Source organism: Lynx canadensis, chromosome B2, assembly GCF_007474595.2.
Source record: "Lynx canadensis isolate LIC74 chromosome B2, mLynCan4.pri.v2, whole genome shotgun sequence".
Taxonomy (NCBI): domain Eukaryota; kingdom Metazoa; phylum Chordata; class Mammalia; order Carnivora; family Felidae; genus Lynx; species Lynx canadensis.
This window is the reverse complement of record NC_044307.1, coordinates 128,897,900-128,917,038: the sequence shown is the minus strand read 5'-3', so window position 1 is coordinate 128,917,038 and position 19,139 is coordinate 128,897,900. Positions and strand designations below refer to the sequence as shown.

Sequence of the window (19,139 nt, the reverse complement as noted above, 5' to 3'; positions counted from 1 at the left end):
AGCAGAAGGGGAAATAAATAAAGGGAAAAAAGAAAACAAAAAGTTAATCTCACAAAAATACGATGCCTCTCTACAAATTCAAATGCTTGGCAAATGATTATTATTCCTATTTAAAGATAGGAAATTAAAGTTCAAAGTGGTTGAGCAACTTACCCAGGATCACACAGCAAGCAAGAGAAAGCTGAGGCCACACCAATGTCTGACTGACTTCCGGTGCTGTACTTCCCCCCATGGCCTCTCCTCACTGTTGGCCCCATGTCTTTTCACATGAGCTGTTCCAGGTCAGACAGCCCATCCTGCCCTAAGGCAATAATCTGAATCCATGTCACGGGGCGCAGCAAATGTTAGTTTGTTGCATTCAAACCAGTGTATCAGTTTGTAGAAATCAATTTGAAATTTGATTCCTTTATTAATCTTGTCAGCAGTATTTTCCGAGTTTTTGTTACCTGAAAATTTAATAATTCTATTTCCTTCATTGCAGTTATGAATGACAACACTGGCCCAAGCAAAGCCCTGTGGGATTCCATGAGGGGCCTGCTACTTAGTAGTACTGATTTACTAATAATTAGTGTTGGAAGACACACGTTTTCGACCAGTTATCTGTCTTGCCTTACTCTGATCCTCTACATTTTCCCCAACGGGAGCCCGCACGTGATCGCAGGTCACTATGTCAGAAAATTCATATGGTTTTTATATTCTCCTAATCTACTTACCAATCAAGACATTCCGGTTTTCAACCCTGAACGTAAGTTTGAGGATAGGACTTGTTCTTGGTGAGCTTTTACTGGCTCTTAGTAATACTTCATTCTGTTCAAGTGCTCAAAAATGATCCTTTGTATAATCCATTCCTATCAACGTCTAAGAGAAACATCAAGTTCATTAGAGTTTACTTCCTGAAAACCCTTGTTTCCTGTGATACAATCAAAACAAATTAGTTATTGTTTTAAAGCTGACATGACATACATTGTGAGTCCGACTCTCCTAGTTCGGTGGTTAATGTAGGCTGCTGTGACTTTCATGTACTGACAGCTCTGTAGTCTTCCACTCATAATAAAAATATGATTGAAAGCAATCACCACCATTGGAGCTGCCTATGCACCTGAAACTCTATTGAGATAATTACATGCAGCACCTCCTTTAGTCTTCATGCCAGCATTATACAGACAGACATTTGGCCTAAAAGCATCTAGGCAACCAGAGCTTAAACGCAATTTTTTCTAAGTCGACACTTACAACCCTGCCCAACCAAACCAAGTGCAACTATACTTGCCTGGAGCATTTACATAGAGGGTTGAGTGTAGTCTGGTCAGAAGAAACGCAAGGAAAAAAAGATATGGATCCAGGAAGTACAAGCATACAGGTGTTTCGGCTATTGTATTACCCTGCTTTTAAAGCACTCCAGGGGCGCCTGGGTGGCTCAGTCGGTTGGGTGTCCGACTTCGGCTCAGGTCATGATCTCACGGTCCGTGAGTTCGAGCCCCGCGTCGGGCTCTGGGCTGACGGCTCAGAGCCTGGAGCCTGTTTTGGATTCTGTGTCTCCCTCTCTCTCTGACCCTCCCCTGCTCATGCTCTTTCTCTGTCTCAAAAATAAATAAATGTTAAAAGCACTCCAAAACTGGCCTTCACTAGCATGGTGAGAATTAGTGTTTCTGAGAATCCAGCTGAATATATAAACTTCACAGTTTCAAAAACTGGGAAACAATCCTGAGTTATATAAGAAGACCAAGCATAAATGAATGCAATAATAAGAGCCACATTTATTCATGTAATTATTAATTTCCCTTTCATTCATGTATTCATTCATCAAGAAAAATATTGATTGCCTACTTTATGTCAAGTATTAAGTGCTGTCATTACAGCAGTAAACAAAAATAAAGTCTCTGCTTTCATTATGCTTAAATTCCACCTGGTATGGAGGAGAGGTAGATGGTAATGTAATGAAAAATAGATTCATGCTATACAGGTGGTGATAAGTTCCATGAAATAAAAGCAAGGAGAGGTTTCAAAACATTGTGGTGTTGTTTCAAAACATTGTGATGGGGGACCTAAGTGGCTTAGTCCGTTAAGCATCTGTTTCTTGATTTCAGCTCAGGTCATGATCTCATGTTTGTGAGTTCCAGCCCCACATTGGGCTCCACTCTGATAGCAGGGAGCCTGCTTGGGAATTTACTCTCTCCCTCTCTCCGTCTCCCCCACACCCCCCCCGCCTCTCAAATTAAAAAAAAAAAAGAAGAGATTGTGCACAGTGGTCAGAGAAAGCCTCTTGAACAAGAGGTCATCATGGAAGAGACTTGAATTAAGTGGAAATTAGAACCAGGCAGTTATATGAAGGGAGAGTGTTCCAAACAAGAAGGACAAGCAAGTACAAATGCTCTGTGGTAGGATGGGCTTGGCCTGCATATCACAGCAAGGAAAACAGAGAGGCAGGACTTGAAGGAAAAAGAGGGAATGAGATCTGAGAGATAACAAAAATCCAATTTTTTTTTTTTTTTTGTCTTACAGGCAATATAACAGGCATTGGATTTTTTTTTTTTTGTAGGATAAGTAAATATTGGAGTAATTTTGAATAGACAAAAGTATGGTCTGACATATTGGAAAATAGAATCTAAAGAGTTCAAAAATGGAAGCAGACTATTTAGCAGTCTGCATAATCAAAGAAAGAGACAATAATGGTTTGAACTAGGGTGACAAATGGAATTGGTGAGAAGTTCTTCAACTTGTGATATTCTGGAGATGATTTGCTGATAACTGGATACAGAGTATGAGGAAAAACAGAGGTGGGGAGTATTCTGGTGTTCTCACCTCTATAGATGAGTGAACGGAATTGCTAATACCTGAAGGAGGAGGCTGAGGGAGAAGCAGGTTTAGGAGGGAAAATCAAGAATTCAGATTTGGACATGGTGAATGTGAGATGTGTGTTAAACACTCTAAGACATGCAACTGTCACACTGCCTGCAATATATTAGGTGCTTGATAAAAGTTAATTATTTAACACAAGCATTGCATTCTAAGATTTTTCTAAAAATCTCTGTCAAGCTGCCTTGGCAATGGTAGAATAGCCTCTCACAGATGAGTGAGAAGTTCCACTAAGTCTTAAAGAATAGGTTTGATTTTCAGTGCAAGAGGAAAACAGCGAGACTTTGAAGCAGTGAGACTGTTTTTGCCGCAATATAGGAAACGGTGATAAATATTTGAGGGCAAGTGAGCAAATGGTCTGGCTGCAGTTACAGATTCTGGAGGCCGATAAGGAGTGAAAAACTAATTGATGGCAGATTGTGGGAGGCTTGGAGGGTCAGACTAAGGAGTTTGACTCAGTTTTAACTGTCTTCTGTTTTTGTTCAGCTTGTTGGCAAGGGAGCCACAGGATGAAAGCAGTGTTTATAAATTAATTGGGATGGACTATAGTAGAGAAGATTTATGCCAGGGGAGGACCACAGTAGCCCTAAGTGAGAAAATAAATATTGTGGGAATGGAAATGGAAAACATGGAACAGGCTCCAGAGACTTCTGAAGTCAAGGAGACATGGTTCTTACCTAGTCCAAACCTACATAACAGACATCTGAGCTCTTTGATGCTTGGCATCATGAAGACAACATAGGATTGACTGTGTTTTTGTTAATTTACATGATTATACATGATCTTTTGCTACTTTCAGATGCTATAGCTGTGGGATGTTTACCAGGGTGGTGCTTCTCTTTCTCAGCACGTGGTAGGAGTGCTCTTTCCTTTCCGTAGGATGTCAGGCCAGGTAATGTGGACTTGCTTTGGGAAATAGGATGTGAGCATAAATGGCATATATCACTTTGGGGCAGAAGTGTTTAAAAAGCAAAGTGCAATTTGTCACTGTCTCTTCCTGATGCAGCAACTGGCAATATTACAAAAGGGTGGAGATTTCGTCCACTGATTTCATCCGTTCCTGAGTGAGGATGTTTGGACCTGTAGCAAACCTTTAGGGAAGAGAGTGGGTAAAATATGCTTTTGTTCCTGTAGGCCACTAAGATTAGGGGCTATTTGTTACGAGGGTATAATCTAGCTGATCCTGACTGATATAACAACTGTTATTGAAAGAATTGATAAAGTATTATACAATCAAATGTCAAAGATATTTAAATAACTTAAAGGAACGTATTTTATCTGGGCAATCTTATCTTTTCATTTCAAAAGTATTAAGCAATAGAGGCATTCAATTTTGAATGTCCCCTCTCTGTAAAGAGAGCTTTCCTACTATTCTTACTTTCTAAACTTCTACTCTAATAAACTTTTGCCTGCTGCTCAAAAAAAAAAAAGTATTGAGCAATAGTTATAGCATGTGAATTGTAATGATACTCATAACTCAGGCCAAAAAGAGACAAGCAAACAGGAAGGAATAGTTTTTATTATGTATTTGCTTTCCTGAGTTGATTCTATACAAGTTTTCTGTGACTTTTTTTTTAAATCAAAGTAATTTTCCAGGAATTTAAATGGAAAGTGTAAGTGTGTGTGTTCATGTGGGGGTGTGTGCATGAGAGAGGGGAAAATCAGATTCCTCATGGGAGAAAAACAAATAGGGACAGGAAGCAAACACTTTGTGAAACCAATACTAATATCCTTTACTGTTACAGAGCTTAATATCTGAGATAGTTTTCTACAATTGGAGAAAAATGATTAATTAATAAAGCCAATTAATTATGGGGTGCCTGTGTGCCTCAGTCAGTTGAGCATCGGACCAGCTCAGGTTATGATCTCAGTTTGTGAGTTTGAGCCCTACATCGGGCTCTGTGCTGACAGCTTGAAGCCTGGAGCCTGCTTCAGATTCTATGTCTCCCTCTCTCTCTGCCCCTCCCCCATTCACCCTCTGTCTCTCTCTCAAAAATAAATAAAAACATTTAAAAAAATTTTTTTGAAAAGCCAATTAATTAAAAAAATAAACACACTCTCTAACACAAAAGACATCATGCCATTTCATTTAGATATGAATATATGTGGCCACATATAGTATGTGGCCAAGAATAAATATAGAGGCGAACAAACAACCAATTTTTCAAATTATGCATCCCTGTCATTCCCCAGGTAGTATCTGATCATCCTAACATCCCTGCACAAGGATCCTGTCAAGTTGGTTTAGTCAGAATCCCCCTTTACCCCTGATGTTTCCTCTTAGTAGGTCTGTGGTCCTAAGTTCCTCCTTATATAGATCCTAAAGCAGTCACCTACCTCGCTTGTGACATCAAAGGAATTGCATGCCTCCCATTTCTGAGCCTTCCTGGATTGAAAACAGTAATGCTTGCTCGCTAGTGGTCTCTATCTCAGCAAGCATTTAGGTTTGACCTCCATCTGAGAAATGACTACTATTTCCTCCATTAGCTTTCCAGGCTCACATACTGATCTTCAGAGGACAGGTATCTCCAACTCTCATTGAAGGTGGAGTTTGTTTGATAATACAATGTTTCATGGTCATGAAAAAAAATGTAAATGGTGGGTTCAATGGTGGAAATGATTAAGAATTGAAGAATATAAACTTGAGCACATTTATTGAGAATTAATTAAAAGGTTGAATTTTAGTACATCTGTTCTGTTTTTTTTTTTCAAAAACCATGCTTAAAAACTCAGTTACAGTGTAAGTTTCAAAATATGTAAACTCCTCACCCTTTTGAGCCAAATGAATTTATACTCCGAGACAAATAATACCTTTCCTATGCCATACCTTTTAATTAAGTGCACGTTCTTAACATTGATGGAGTAATATCACTTGTTTGGAGGGAGAGAGAAAGAGAGCATGAGCAGGGAAGGGGCAGAGGTGGGGAGAGAGAGAGAGAATCTTCATCAGGTTTTCATGCCCAGCGTGCAGCCCAGCTTGTGGCTCAATCTCACAATCTCACGACCATGAGATCATGGCTTCAGCCAAAGTCAAAAGTTGGATGCTTAACCAACTGAGCCACCTAAGCACCCCTTATATTTTTTATTTAGCACATTTTATTTAACATACCTATGTGCTATAATCTTGTCCCAGTGCATAAATAAGTATATGAGTTGTCAAGAACAACGATAGCTACCATTTCCTTTGCTAGTTTCTAAAACATAACAATTCCATCCTACTAAATTTTATTGCAATGCTACTAAATGGTTCTGAAATAACCAGCTCTTGTGCCAAGTTTTAGTCTAGAAGATGTAAAACAAAAATCAAAGTCAGCATATTGCTTATATTTCTAGGAGCACTAACAAATGCCACACACACACACACACACACACACACACACACACAAAATACATCAAACATGTACACAGTTGACTAAATTCCTGTCTTAGTATTTAAAGAAAAAACTCAGTAGACGTATTAGTCTATATGGAGTCAACTTTGTGGATTTTTTAGGAAGGAAAAATTGATCTTAGATTTTTGAATCCACAAATTCCTTAGTAAAATGGTGACTAGTTTAAAATTTCTACTGTTTGAAAAAATAAGCTTTTTTCATTAGATTTATACAAATTATTTTTCAGTCCAAGATATCTATTCACATGTTGTAAACTTTTGAATATATTTTCTCTAAAAGTTATGCCTGCCTGAGTTCAAACTAGATCATTGATTATCGATTTTGATATTTAGTATGCTAATTGGTATGGAATATTGCCAGAGTTTGAACTTTTCTTTTTCTTTTCTTTAATGGTACCTTTAATTGTATTTTATATACTGGTCTTGGAGAACCTAATTTTCTTGTTTGAATTGCCTGGTAGGGCCAGAACAATTGGGAATAAAGGAAAGCACAATTCCAGGCCAAGAAATATGACTGAAAATAAGACAGGTCTACTAGACTGTAGATAAGGGTTGTTAAAAAAATGAATGAGCTGTCAAATTTGTTTAAAATGGTGCCCAGAGAATAACTACTCGCTGAACTTACCTTTGAAAGTTACCTTACTCTCAAAGAGTAAGAAATCAAGAGGTTCTAGAACCTGGATCCAGCAGAATGAGCATTGAACTTGGGACTCCAGTAGAAAGCATAGCACAGTGGGAAAACACACAGTTGGGAACCCCAGAAGCAGGAATACAAACCCAGGCTCTATCACTCATTCATTAGGTGGCCTTGGGCAAACATCGGTCTCAATCCCAATTCCATATCTATAAATGGGAATAAACGATGCCCACCTTCACTAATTGTTATTATGCTTAGAGACACTATTTGCAAAATGTTTGGCAGAGTCAGAACTTAGAGATGACAGAAGCTATTATTATTAATAATAATTAGAAGTAGAATCAGATCTTTCTATGGAAAAAAAAAAATCCCCTCACTGAAGAAGGCAAGATTCACTAACAGAATAAATAGCAAAAATTTGTTGTTAAATCAAACCGAGTTGGATTCTGTGATTCTGTTTAGTGTCCATATGTTCCCATCCTATGTATAGTTTGTAGGAAGCATTCCTTGAATAGCAGTGTAACATATTTGGCCATCTCAAATGTTCATGTTCTGGCTGACAGCCATGGAGTCAAGACGGAGATCTTGGACTATGGAAGTGTGACAAATCCACTGAAGATTGTTCGGTGTTTCTGTATTTACTACAAATGTGCAAACCAAGTAAACTGGGTATTCAGCACACTTGAACTGAAACCCTTCCAACACAATAATCTTGTGAGCAATACCTTCACCAGAAACTACCTTTTCTGAGTCCTCTATAAACCAGTCCTGTTTTTGACAAGAAAATTACAAGACTTGCTTTCATGATTCCCTTTAAGTGCCATTTGTATATTTGCCGTTTGTATTACATATAGCTTTTTATAATTTCTTATCTCTTCTGTTGAAACATTCTAAAATTCCTTTTTAAACTAAAGTTAAAAGAATATAGTGAATTATATCAATTTTTTTTTACTGTACACATAACATAAATTTACCTTTTCAACATTTCCAAGTGTATAGTTCACTGGCATTAAGTCCATTCTCATTGTTGTCAACCATCATTGCTTTCTTTTTTTAATGTTTATTTATTTTTGAGAATGAGAGAGAGAGAACGCAAGAGAGCAAGTGAGGGGCAGAGAGAGAGGGAGTGAGAGAATCCCAAGATTCTGATGCGGAGCTTGAACTCACAAACCGCAAGATCATGACCTGAGCCAAAGTTGGATGTTCAACTGACTGAGCCAACCGTCATTACTTTCTATCTTCATAACTTTTTCATCTTTCCAAGCTGAAACTTTATACCCATTAAACAGTAACTCCTCTTTCTCACCTCTCCCAGACTCTGGCAATGTCTATTCTACTTTCTATCTCTATGAATTTTGTTTATTCCAGGTGCATCATGTATTTTTCCCTTCATGTCTGGCTATTTCACTTAGCATGAAGTCTCCAAGTTTCATCTATGTTGTAGCACGTATCAAAATTTCATTCCTTTTTGGGGTGCCTGAGTGGCTCAATTGTTTGACTCTTGGTTTCAGCTCAGGTCATGATCTCGAAGTTCGTGGGTTGGAACCCTGAGTTGGGCTCCGTGCTGACAGTGCAGAGCCTGCTTGGGATTCTCTCTCTCTCTCTCTCTCTCTCTCTCTTTCTCTCTTTCTCTCTTTTCCTCTCTCTGCCCCTCCCCTGTTCTCTCTCTCTCTCTCTCTCTTTCTCTTCCAAAATAAATAAATAAACTTAAAAAAAAGAATTTCATTCCTTTTAAAGTTATGTTATTTTTTTCACTTCCAAAGGCATAATTTATCAATTAACCTTATTATTTAAAAAAAATAATGTTTATTTTTGAGAGAGAGAGGGAGGGAAAGGGCATACAGGGGAGGGGCAGAGAGAGAGAGAGAGGGAGAAATAGAATCCGAAGCAGGTTCCAGGCTCTGAGCCATCAGCACAGAGCCTGATGTGGGCCTCAAACTCAGGAACAGTGAGAACATGACCTGAGCCAAAGTTGGATGCTTAGCCGACTGAGCCACCCAGGCCCCCCAAATTAACCTTATTTTTAATAGAATTTTTTTTAAAGCAAAATTGAGAGGATGATACAGAGATTTCCCATCTATCCCCTGCCCGCACATAGGCGCAGGCTTCCCCATTATCATACCGCCCACCAGAGTGGTGGTACATTTGTTAAAACTATGAAACTGCACTGACACATCATAATCGCCTCCAAGTCCATAGTTTATGTTAGAGTTCATTCTAGTTATACATTCTGAGTTTGGACTGATGTATAATGACATACATAATGTCATATACATAATGTCTAATGGATACAACATTATATAATATCACACAGAGTATTTTCATTGTTCTAAAAATTCTCTGTGCTCCATCTATCCATCCCTCCTTTCCCTAATCCCTGGCAACCACTGATCTTTTTACTGTCTACATAGTTTTGTTTTTTCCAGAATGCCATATAGTTGGAATCATACAGTATGTAACATTTTCATGTTGGTTTCTTTCACTTAGTAACATGCATTTAAATTTCTTCCATGTCTTGGTAGCTTCTTTCTTTCTAGTGCTGAATAATATTCCATTGTCTGGATATAGTACAGTTTATTCATTCACCAACTGAAGGACATCTTTCTTTTAAATTTTAATTCCAGTATAGTTAACATACAGTGTTATATTAGTTCTCCGTATATGATACAATGATTCATCACTTCCATATATCACCCAGTGCTCATCACAAGTGCACTCTTTAATCCCCATTGCTTATTTCACCCATCCCCCCACCACCTCCCCTGTGGAAACCATCACTTTGTTAGTGTGGGTTTTTTGTTTTTTGTTTTTTTGTTTTTAAAGTAAGCTCTATGCTCAATGTGGGGCTTGGACTTACGACCCTGAGATCAAGAGTCATGTGCTCTGTCGGCTGAGCCAGCCAGATGTTCTGCATCAGTTTGTTCTCTATAGTTGTATCTGTTTCTTGATTTCTCTCTCTCTTGTTTACTTGTGCTCATTTTTTTTTCCTGTTTCTTCTTAACTTCCCCATATGAGTGAAATCATACAATATTTGTCTTTCCCTGACTGACTTATTTCACTTAGCATTATACCTCTGGTTCCATCCATGTCATTGCAAATGGCAAGATTTCATTCTTTTTTTTATGGTTGAATAATATTTTACTATATATATAACATATATATATCACATCTTTTTTATTCATCTATCGTAAATAGTACTATCATAAACACAGGGATGCATATTTCCTTGAATTACTGTTTTTGTAATTTTGTAATATTTTAGGGGTAAATACCCGATAGTTCAATTATTGGATCATAAGGTAGTTCTATTTTTAACATTTTGAGGGACTTCCATACTGTTTTCCACAGTGACTGTACCAGTTTGCATTCCCATCAGTGCAAGAGAGTTTCTTTTTCTTTGCATCCTTGCCAACACTTGTTGTTTCTTGTGTTTTTGATTTTAGCCATCCTGAATGACATCTTGACTGCTTTTTTTTTTTTTTTTTTAATTTTTTTTTTCAACGTTTTTATTTATTTTTGGGACAGACAGAGACAGAGCATGAACGGGGGAGGGGCAGAGAGAGAGGGAGACACAGAATCGGAAACAGGCTCCAGGCTCCGAGCCATCAGCCCAGAGCCTGACGCGGGGCTCGAACTCACGGACGGTGAGATCGTGACCTGGCTGAAGTCGGACGCTTAACCGACTGCGCCACCCAGGCGCCCCATCTGCTTTTTAAGTCTTGACAATTATGAAAGCATCTGCTATAAATATCCACGTACAGGCTTTTGTGCAGATGTGAGTTTACAACTCTTTTGTATAAATATCAAAAAGTATTATTGCTGAATCTTATGGTAGGAATGTATTTGGTTTTGTAAGAAACTGCCAAACTGTCTTCCAAAGTAGCTGCACCATTTTGCATTCCTACCAGCAGTGAATGACGGAGGATTCCTGCTGTTCCATATCCTTGCCAGCATTTGGTTTTATCAGCATTCTGAATTTCACCATCATAATAGGTATGTAGTGATATTTCATTTTAATTTGCATATCCCCGATTTCATATGATTGAGCATTTTTTTTCATATATTAACTTTTCATCTGTATATCTTCTTTGCTAAGGTGTCCGTTAAGGACTTGGCCCATTTTTTAATTGAGTTGTTTTACAATTGGGCTTTAAGTGTTCCTTATATATTTTGGATAATAGTCCTTTATGAAATGTGTCCTTTGCAAATATTTTCTCCCAGTCTGTGGCTTGTCTTCTCATTTTCTTGACATTGTCTTTTGCAGAGCAGAAGTTTTAATTGTAATGAAGTCTTTCCTGGATTGTGCCTTTGGTGTTATAACTAAAGAGTCATCCTTCTACCCAAAGCCATCTAATGCTTCCTATGTTATCTTCTAGGAGACTAATGTTTTGTGTTTTACATTTAGGTCTGTGATCTATTTTGAGTTAATTTCTATGAAGGGTGTATGGTGTGTCCAGAATTGATGTTTGTTGTTGTTGTTGTCGTTGTTGTTTTGCATGTGGCAAAAAACCGTTTTGGCACCATTAACTGAAAAGAGTATCTCCTCCCCCTTGTACCTGCTCCTTTGTCAAAGATCAGTTACTATGTTTATGTGGGTCTATTTCTGTACTCTCTCCTCTGTGCCCCTGATCTCTTTGTCAGTTCTTTCACTACTACCATAGTCTTAATCACTGTCTCTTTATAGTAAGTCTTGACTGCAGGTCTTGTCAGTTTTGTGACTTTATCTCCTTTAACTTTGTGTTGGCTACTCTGTGTCTTCTGCCTCTCTACATAAATTTTAGAATGAGTTTATCAACATCCACAAAGTAACTTGCTGAGATTGTGATTGATAGTTACATGTATTTTTAAAAGTTTAATTCTTAAAGTTTAGAGCGTGTCCTGCAGAAATCACACATAACGTTACAAAGTGGCCGGTAAACCCCAGGCTTTTGAGATGGAGTTAAGTGGTGATCATAAACAGGACAGTGCTGGTGGAGACCATGCGGATTACAAGTTTATGAACCTTCTGCTACCCGATTCCAGCTCTGACAACAGATCAGAGATCGTGGATGTGCAAAAGAATTTCACTATTTCAGAACTTCATTTTTATCATTGAAATGTTGCTACATATTTTTTGGAGAAGCTAGAGGAAAATAGAACAAGTTCAACTCCTCTCTCTCACTTCTTTTCCCTGTCTCCATTAGCCAGCATTAAATATTTGAGCAAAAATAAAAACAAAAAATGATTGGAATGATTACAATGCTACCTGGTAAATGAGAGAAAGAGGGAAGTGTACTTCTACAGAGCTAACAGCAAGCAAAATCTTACTTCCAATAAAAACTTTTGCTTTGTAGACCATTTTAATATGCCACAGAATGAATAATTATGTTTTAAAAATGGCAGTAAAGTTCAAGGAGACAAGAAGGAGGTGCCTGCCATGAAAGCCAGAATTAAAAACTTCTTTTGAAGCTGTAAAATATCATTAATCTTTGAGTGAAGTGAACACAATCCTCCCTCTATTCTCACATAGACAGCTGCTAATAGGTAGTTTCAGGAAAAAAAATATTTTGACATGGAAAATGCTAGTGCATTTGGGCATGGGCAACTATGTCTAGAATCCAAACTAATTCAACCAATAAAGTATTTCTTAATGTATTTTATTAAAAATAATTTAAACAGTATATTTAACAGTACCCATAGTGATATTTTCTTAATCGTTTCTGTACCACATTAATAAATCTATCATCAGTTTCTCCTCACCCATTTAAAAAAATTATGGCTGGCATCAAAGAAATCACCATTCACATCCACAAATTGTTTTTTTGGTTTACTTTGTCAGCATCCCCATACACATATGTGAAATTTAACATGGCTACTGTTTAAATGCTAAATACTACTTATGATCAACAGAATTGCTACACTAGCTTACATACTTATATATATATATTTTTAATCTGGCCATTGATTTAAATGGAAGGAAATCTGTGCCAAAATTAACAAGATTCATGTCTGAGAGCGCCTGATCATTTTTATGTTTTCCCCAAATGACCCTGAATCACAGATCTTGCTTTCCCAACTCAGCTAGACTCAACAAGCTTTTACTCTTATAATCAAGGCATAGGTCATTGCTTTGGGTAGGAACTGATTCCAATGGAGCACAAGAGAACTATTAATCTATTCCTGTTAAGCACTGCTTGGGTTTCATTCAGTCTTTTTCATCGCACTAACACAGTAAACATAAAATAAAGTCATATTCTGAAGTGGTTAGATTTAGTCTTCAAACATATTTAGAATGGTCACTGTCTTTTAAGGAACAAATTACCCTTTCAGTGAATCATTATAAAAGTAGATGAGAAAATGTAAAATAATTTGTTGTAATTATTAGTATGCAACCCTCAGAGCAAGAGTCATAAGCAATTGGGAATTTCTTATTTTTAGTTATTAGCAAATCAACATTTCCTGAGCGTCTCATGTGTGAAAAACTTAATGAGAGATATTATTCAATATTTCACGGAAAGTGGAATGATAGCCCCAGACTGCAAGATTATTTTTATGTGTGTGCTCATATTTAAAGTCACTTTTCAAATTTATTAATCAGATTTTAACAATGTAATAAAGTTTCCTTTTTAGACCTAACGGAAAAAAAAGCAGTAAATATAAAACACTTATTAATTATGTAGCCGGGGACAGACTAAGGATTCAATAAATTACAATAGCTGTTATTGTTAACAAAAGTATTACATTTAGTATTACTTTGTCTTCGAAATACTCTCCAGTCATTAAAATAAAGGATTGACCACAATGTTTTGATAATTTGTTATTTATTCTTTTATGCAACTAAATTTACTCCTAAAAATGTAAACTTCTTTCCTTCAATCAAACTTAACCCCAAATTGCTCCCTGACATTATAGACAATTTATTAATAAGTTTATACCATATTTTTTTTCTTTTTGGCCACATTTTACTTTGCATATATTATGAAGATTATAATTATTTACATTATGTATTTTCCTTAATATTCATATTCAAAACAATGATATGATAAAATTAATATTTTGGCTTAAATTGATGAACTATATGTTACATAAATGTAAGTGTGAGACTTATGTTTTATAATTATATATAAATTTATCTGATTCAAATTTAATCTAAGTTTAAAATGTAAGGATATTTTTTCAATATTTGTCCTTTAGGTTTAATTGTAAGATTTATAAGACTAATATTTTTGATATAATGACTAGTTCTATGATATTTAAGGCTCTGGAAACAGTTTAAAATGAAAGAAGCATTAATTTTGGCATGAAAATTAATATGGACCCTTGCCATAGTTTCAGAGAAGCTAAGTTGAATGGAGTATGGCATGGACCATGGGGATATTAAAGCATTGTCTCCTGCGTTCTGTGAATCTACATCGTAACTATTGAAAAGACTTTGAAGATTTAGCTTAATTTTGGTAAAATTAGAATTATAGCAGCACCTGTTCCACATATTGTGTGGATCACATTAAATAAGAGATGGGGCAACACCTTGAAAACTACGACGTGTTGGGTGTCTGTTATTATTTGAATATTTTCCAGGTGATTGAAATTGTTTTCAGATTTCTAGTCTAGAATGTCATAAAAAACATCAACAACTTCATCTTTGGTGACAGTATGGCACACTGTTAGAATGTTGAACCATAGTAAATAAAGAAGGGCCTCTAAGTGTGATAAAATCCTGCCTTTATAGAAGAGACTACAAACAGAAGACCTTGAACCGAGTTGGCAGAGCTCAGGTGGTTCAGTGTAAGTAGAACACTCATGGCCCAAACCAGTAACCTGTTGTTTGAAGCAGAGTGGGGTAGACCGGATGGATTCTGCAGCACCCTAGAACCCCCTTGGCACCATCTGGGAGTGGAAGCAAGACTGAATGAGGAAACGGATAAACATGTCAACTTGGAAAGAAAAAGTCCATTGGCATGGCAGTGTAGTGGAGAGACTCTCAGTGCGTTATAGTCCTTCAACTGTCAATTTTCATTAAGCAAACTGGAGATAAAATCAAGACAAGTCACTTGTGCACACGCAGGTGTGCTCTCTCTCTCTCTCTCTCTCGCACACACACACACACACACACACACGTCTTTTGTCATATGAATTTTTTTCCTGAGCAATAGCGATTTCCAGGATGCCAACTAAAACAAAAAACAAACCAAAAAAAAAAAAAGACAGCAACTAAAACCCCACAAAATTAGGCAGCAGAAACCTCAGTTACAATACACTACATGAAGACAGGTTTTGTAATTTGAATCCACGCAAGTTACAGGCTACGAAGCAATAAATCTGAAGGTCCTCAGAAAAGCAAAACAGATTCCATAGCTGCCACTGGGTCTAATTTTCAACTAAAATTTATTAGTTATAAAAGAAATGTTATACAGGGGCACCTGGGTGGCTCAGTCAGTTGAGCGTAGGACTTCAGCTCAGGTTATGATCTCGTTGCCGAGTTCCACCCCACCTCGGGCCCTGTGCTGCCAGCTGAGAGCCTGGAGCCTGCTTCCGATTCTGTGTCTCCCTTTCTCTCTGCCCCTCCCCCGTTCATGCTCTGTCTCTCTCTGTCTCAAAAATAAATAAACGTGGAAAAAAAAAATTAAGCGTTACACAGAAAAATCAAGGAACAAAGATATAGATAGACACTAATTTAAAGTGGCCCCAGGGGTTGAATTTAATAGTTATAAACTTCACAATACTACTGTACATATATTCAAATAATTAAAGGAAATCTGTTCAAATAATTTAAAAAAAATCATATTAATGAGTAAATATGTAGGGATGCCAAAAAAGAAATGGAAACTTTTAGGAAACTGAAAAATCCAAATCTAAGAAGTATAATAACTGAAATTTAAAAACTAGCAATAAACTCAACTGCAGATTTCAGATGATGCAAGAGAAAAAAACCCATGTATTTGAAAAGTTATCTCATCTGACAAATAGAAAAGAAGAAAATATTGAAGAAAATGAAAAAAGCTTGTGACACTATCAATTGATACAGCACACATGTAATCAGAGACCCAGAAGGAAAGGACTAAAAGAAATTGGCTGGAGAAAAAAACACATTTAAAGAAAAAATGTTTCTTTTTTTTTTTTAATTTTTTTTTCAACGTTTATTTATTTTTGGGACAGAGAGAGACAGAGCATGAACGGGGGAGGGGCGGAGAGAGAGAGGGAGACACAGAATCGGAAACAGGCTCCAGGCTCTGAGCCATCAGCCCAGAGCCTGACGCGGGGCTCGAACTCACGGATCGTGACCTGGCTGAAGTCGGACGCTTAACCGACTGCGCCACCCAGGCGCCCCAAGAAAAAATGTTTTAAAATTTCTTAAATTTGTTGAAAAACGTAAATTAACAAGTCCAAGAAGCTCTGTGAAACCTAACTGGAATAAAAAGAGAGAAAGTCATATCCAGCCACATCAAATTCAGACTAACGAAAGTCAAAAATAAATGGAAAGTTTGAAAGCAGTAAGAGAAAAATGACATAGTACATAGAGATAACAGTATGATTAACATTCAACCTTTCATCAGAAACAATGGAGGCTAGATATTGGGATGACATATTAAAAGTAGTGAAAGAAAAAATTATTCAGAATTATTCATGGAGAAATTATCCTTCAAAATTAAAGCTATAATTAAGACATTTTTCAATTAAAATAGAGAGAAATTAATGCTAGCAGAACTGCGTTATTTAAAATGGGAAGTTTTCCAGAGCAGAGGAAAATTGCAGCAGATGGTATTTCAGATATACCAGGAGAAATAAAGAGCACTGGAAAGGATAAGTACGTGACATGTGAGTTCATATAAATATATGTATTTTTTGCTTTTTTATTGGCTTCTTTAAAAAAATATGTGCATAGTTAAAACCAAATGTATATTACTATATTGTTGAAATTATGGTATATATAGATGAAAACAATGCAAAGAAGGGAGAGGTAGACAGAACCATATTGTTGGAAGTTTCCTATATTCAACTAGAAGACAGTCATTGTGGAATAGGTAAATTTTGATCAAGTTAAAGTAGCATGTTATAGGGGCACCTGGGTGGCTCCATACGTTAAGCGTCCAACTTAGGCCCAGGTCATGATCTCACGGTCCGTGAGTTTGAGCCCCACGTCAGTCTCTGTGCTGACAGCTTGGAGACTGGAGTGTGCTCCGGATTCTAGGTCTCCCTCTCCCTCTGCCCCTCCCTGCCGCTCACATTCTCTCCCTCTCTCTCAAAAATAAATAAACATTAAAAAAATGGTTTTTAGATAAATAAAAGTAGAGGTTCTCTTACATCCACCGCCTAAGAGTCGCGTTGTAAGAAGCAACAACCTCTCCACCTCCTCTCTGCCATCTTCTCGGCAGCTGCAAAGCAACAACCTTGTGTGAATGCATCTCTATCCACATTGGCAAGGCTGGTGTTCAGATCAGCAACACCTGCTGGGAGCTCTATAGCCTGGAACGTGGCATCCAGCCCGATGGCCAGATGCCAAGTGACAACACCATTGGGGGAGGAGATGACTCTTTCAACACCTTCTTCAGTGAGACGGGTGCTGGCAAGCATGTGCCCAGGGCAGTGTTTGTAGACCTGGAACCCACAGTCATTGATGAAGTTCGCACTGGCACCTACTGCCAGCTCTTCCACCCTGAGCAGCTCATCACCGGCAAGAAAGATTCTGCCAATAATTATGCCCAAGGGCACTACACCATCGGCAAGGAGATCATTGACCTTGTCTTGAATCGAATTCGGAAACTGGCCGCCCAGAGCACGGGTCTTCAGGGCTTCTTGGTTTTCCATAGCTTTGGAGGGGGAACTGCTTCCAGGTTCACCCCCCTGCTGATGGAATGTCTCTTTGTCAATTATGGCAAGAAGTCCAAGCTGGAGTTCTCCATTTACCCAGCTCCCCAGGTTTCCACTGCTGTAGTTGAGCCCTACAACTCCATCCTCAGTACCCACACCACCCTGGAGCACTCTGATTATGCCTTCATGGTAGACAATGAGGCCATCTATGACATCTGTGGTAGAAATCTTGATATTGAACACTCAACCTACACTAACCTCAATAGGTTGATTCGTCAAATTATGTCTTCCATCACTGCTTCCCTCATATTTGATGGAGCCCTGAATGTTGATCTGACAGAATTCCAGACCAACCTGTACCCTATTCCCCATCCACTTCCCTCTGGCCACATATGCCCCTGTCATTTATGCTGAGAAAGCCTACCATGAACTGCTTTCTGTAGCAGAGATCACCAATGAATGCTTTGAGTCAGCCAACCAGATGGTGAAATGTGACCCTCGCCATGGCTTCCTGCCTGTTGTACCATGGTGACGTGGTTCCCAAAGATGTCAATGCTGCCATTGCCACCATCAAGGCCAAGCGTACCATCCAGTTTGTGGACTGGTGCCCCACTGGCTTCAAAGTTGGCGTTAATTACTAGCCTCCCACTGTGGTACCTATGGAGACCTGGCCAGAGTACAGAGAGCTGTGTGTGTGCTAAGCAACACCACAGCCATTGCTGAGGCCTGGGTTCGCCTGGACCACCAGCTTGACCAGATGTATGCCAAGCATGCCTTTGTTCACTGGCATGTGGGTGAGGGCATGGAGGAAGGAGAGTTTTCTGAGGCCTGTGAGGACATGGCTGCCCTTGAGAAGGATTATGAGGAGGTTGGTGTGGATTCTGTTGAAGGAGAGGGTGAAGAGGAAGGAGAGGAATACTAAAGTTAAAAATGTCACAAAAGTGCTGCTTTTACAGGGAAGCTTATTCTGTTTTGAATATTGAAAAGTTGTGCTCTGATCAGTTAATTTGTATGTAGCAGTGTATTCTCTAATATACAATTTCTGACCTATGCATTAAAACACAATGCTTCATTATAGATCCAAGCTGTACATTTCTCTCATGGATTTGAATAAAGTATTCCCTGTCTTAAGTGAAAAAAAAAATTAAAAAATAAAAGTAGCATTTATAATCCCTAGAGCCACCACTAACAAATTGGCAAGATATATGTTAAAAAGTAAATACAGGATGCAAAATATTTGCTCAACACAGAGAGAAGCAGGGAAAGGAGGAGTAGAGGAACAAAATAGAAATGAAACAAATAAAAATAACAACAAAGTGGCAGACTTAAAGTCCATAATAGACATAATTTTATTAAATGTGAATTGACCAAATACACAAAATAAAAGACAGAGAATGTGAAACTGGATTGAAAAGGCAGGACTCTATGCCATGTGGCCTAAAAGAGGCACCCTTAAATACAAAGATG

At 37.9% G+C, this 19,139-nt stretch overlaps 1 pseudogene; it reads left to right on the top strand.

The window, feature by feature from the left end:
- Nucleotides 1–17,342: 17,342 nt before the first annotated feature.
- LOC115513445 lies at nucleotides 17,343–18,707 on the top strand (annotated as a pseudogene).
- The last annotated feature ends 432 nt before the right edge of the window (nucleotides 18,708–19,139 follow it).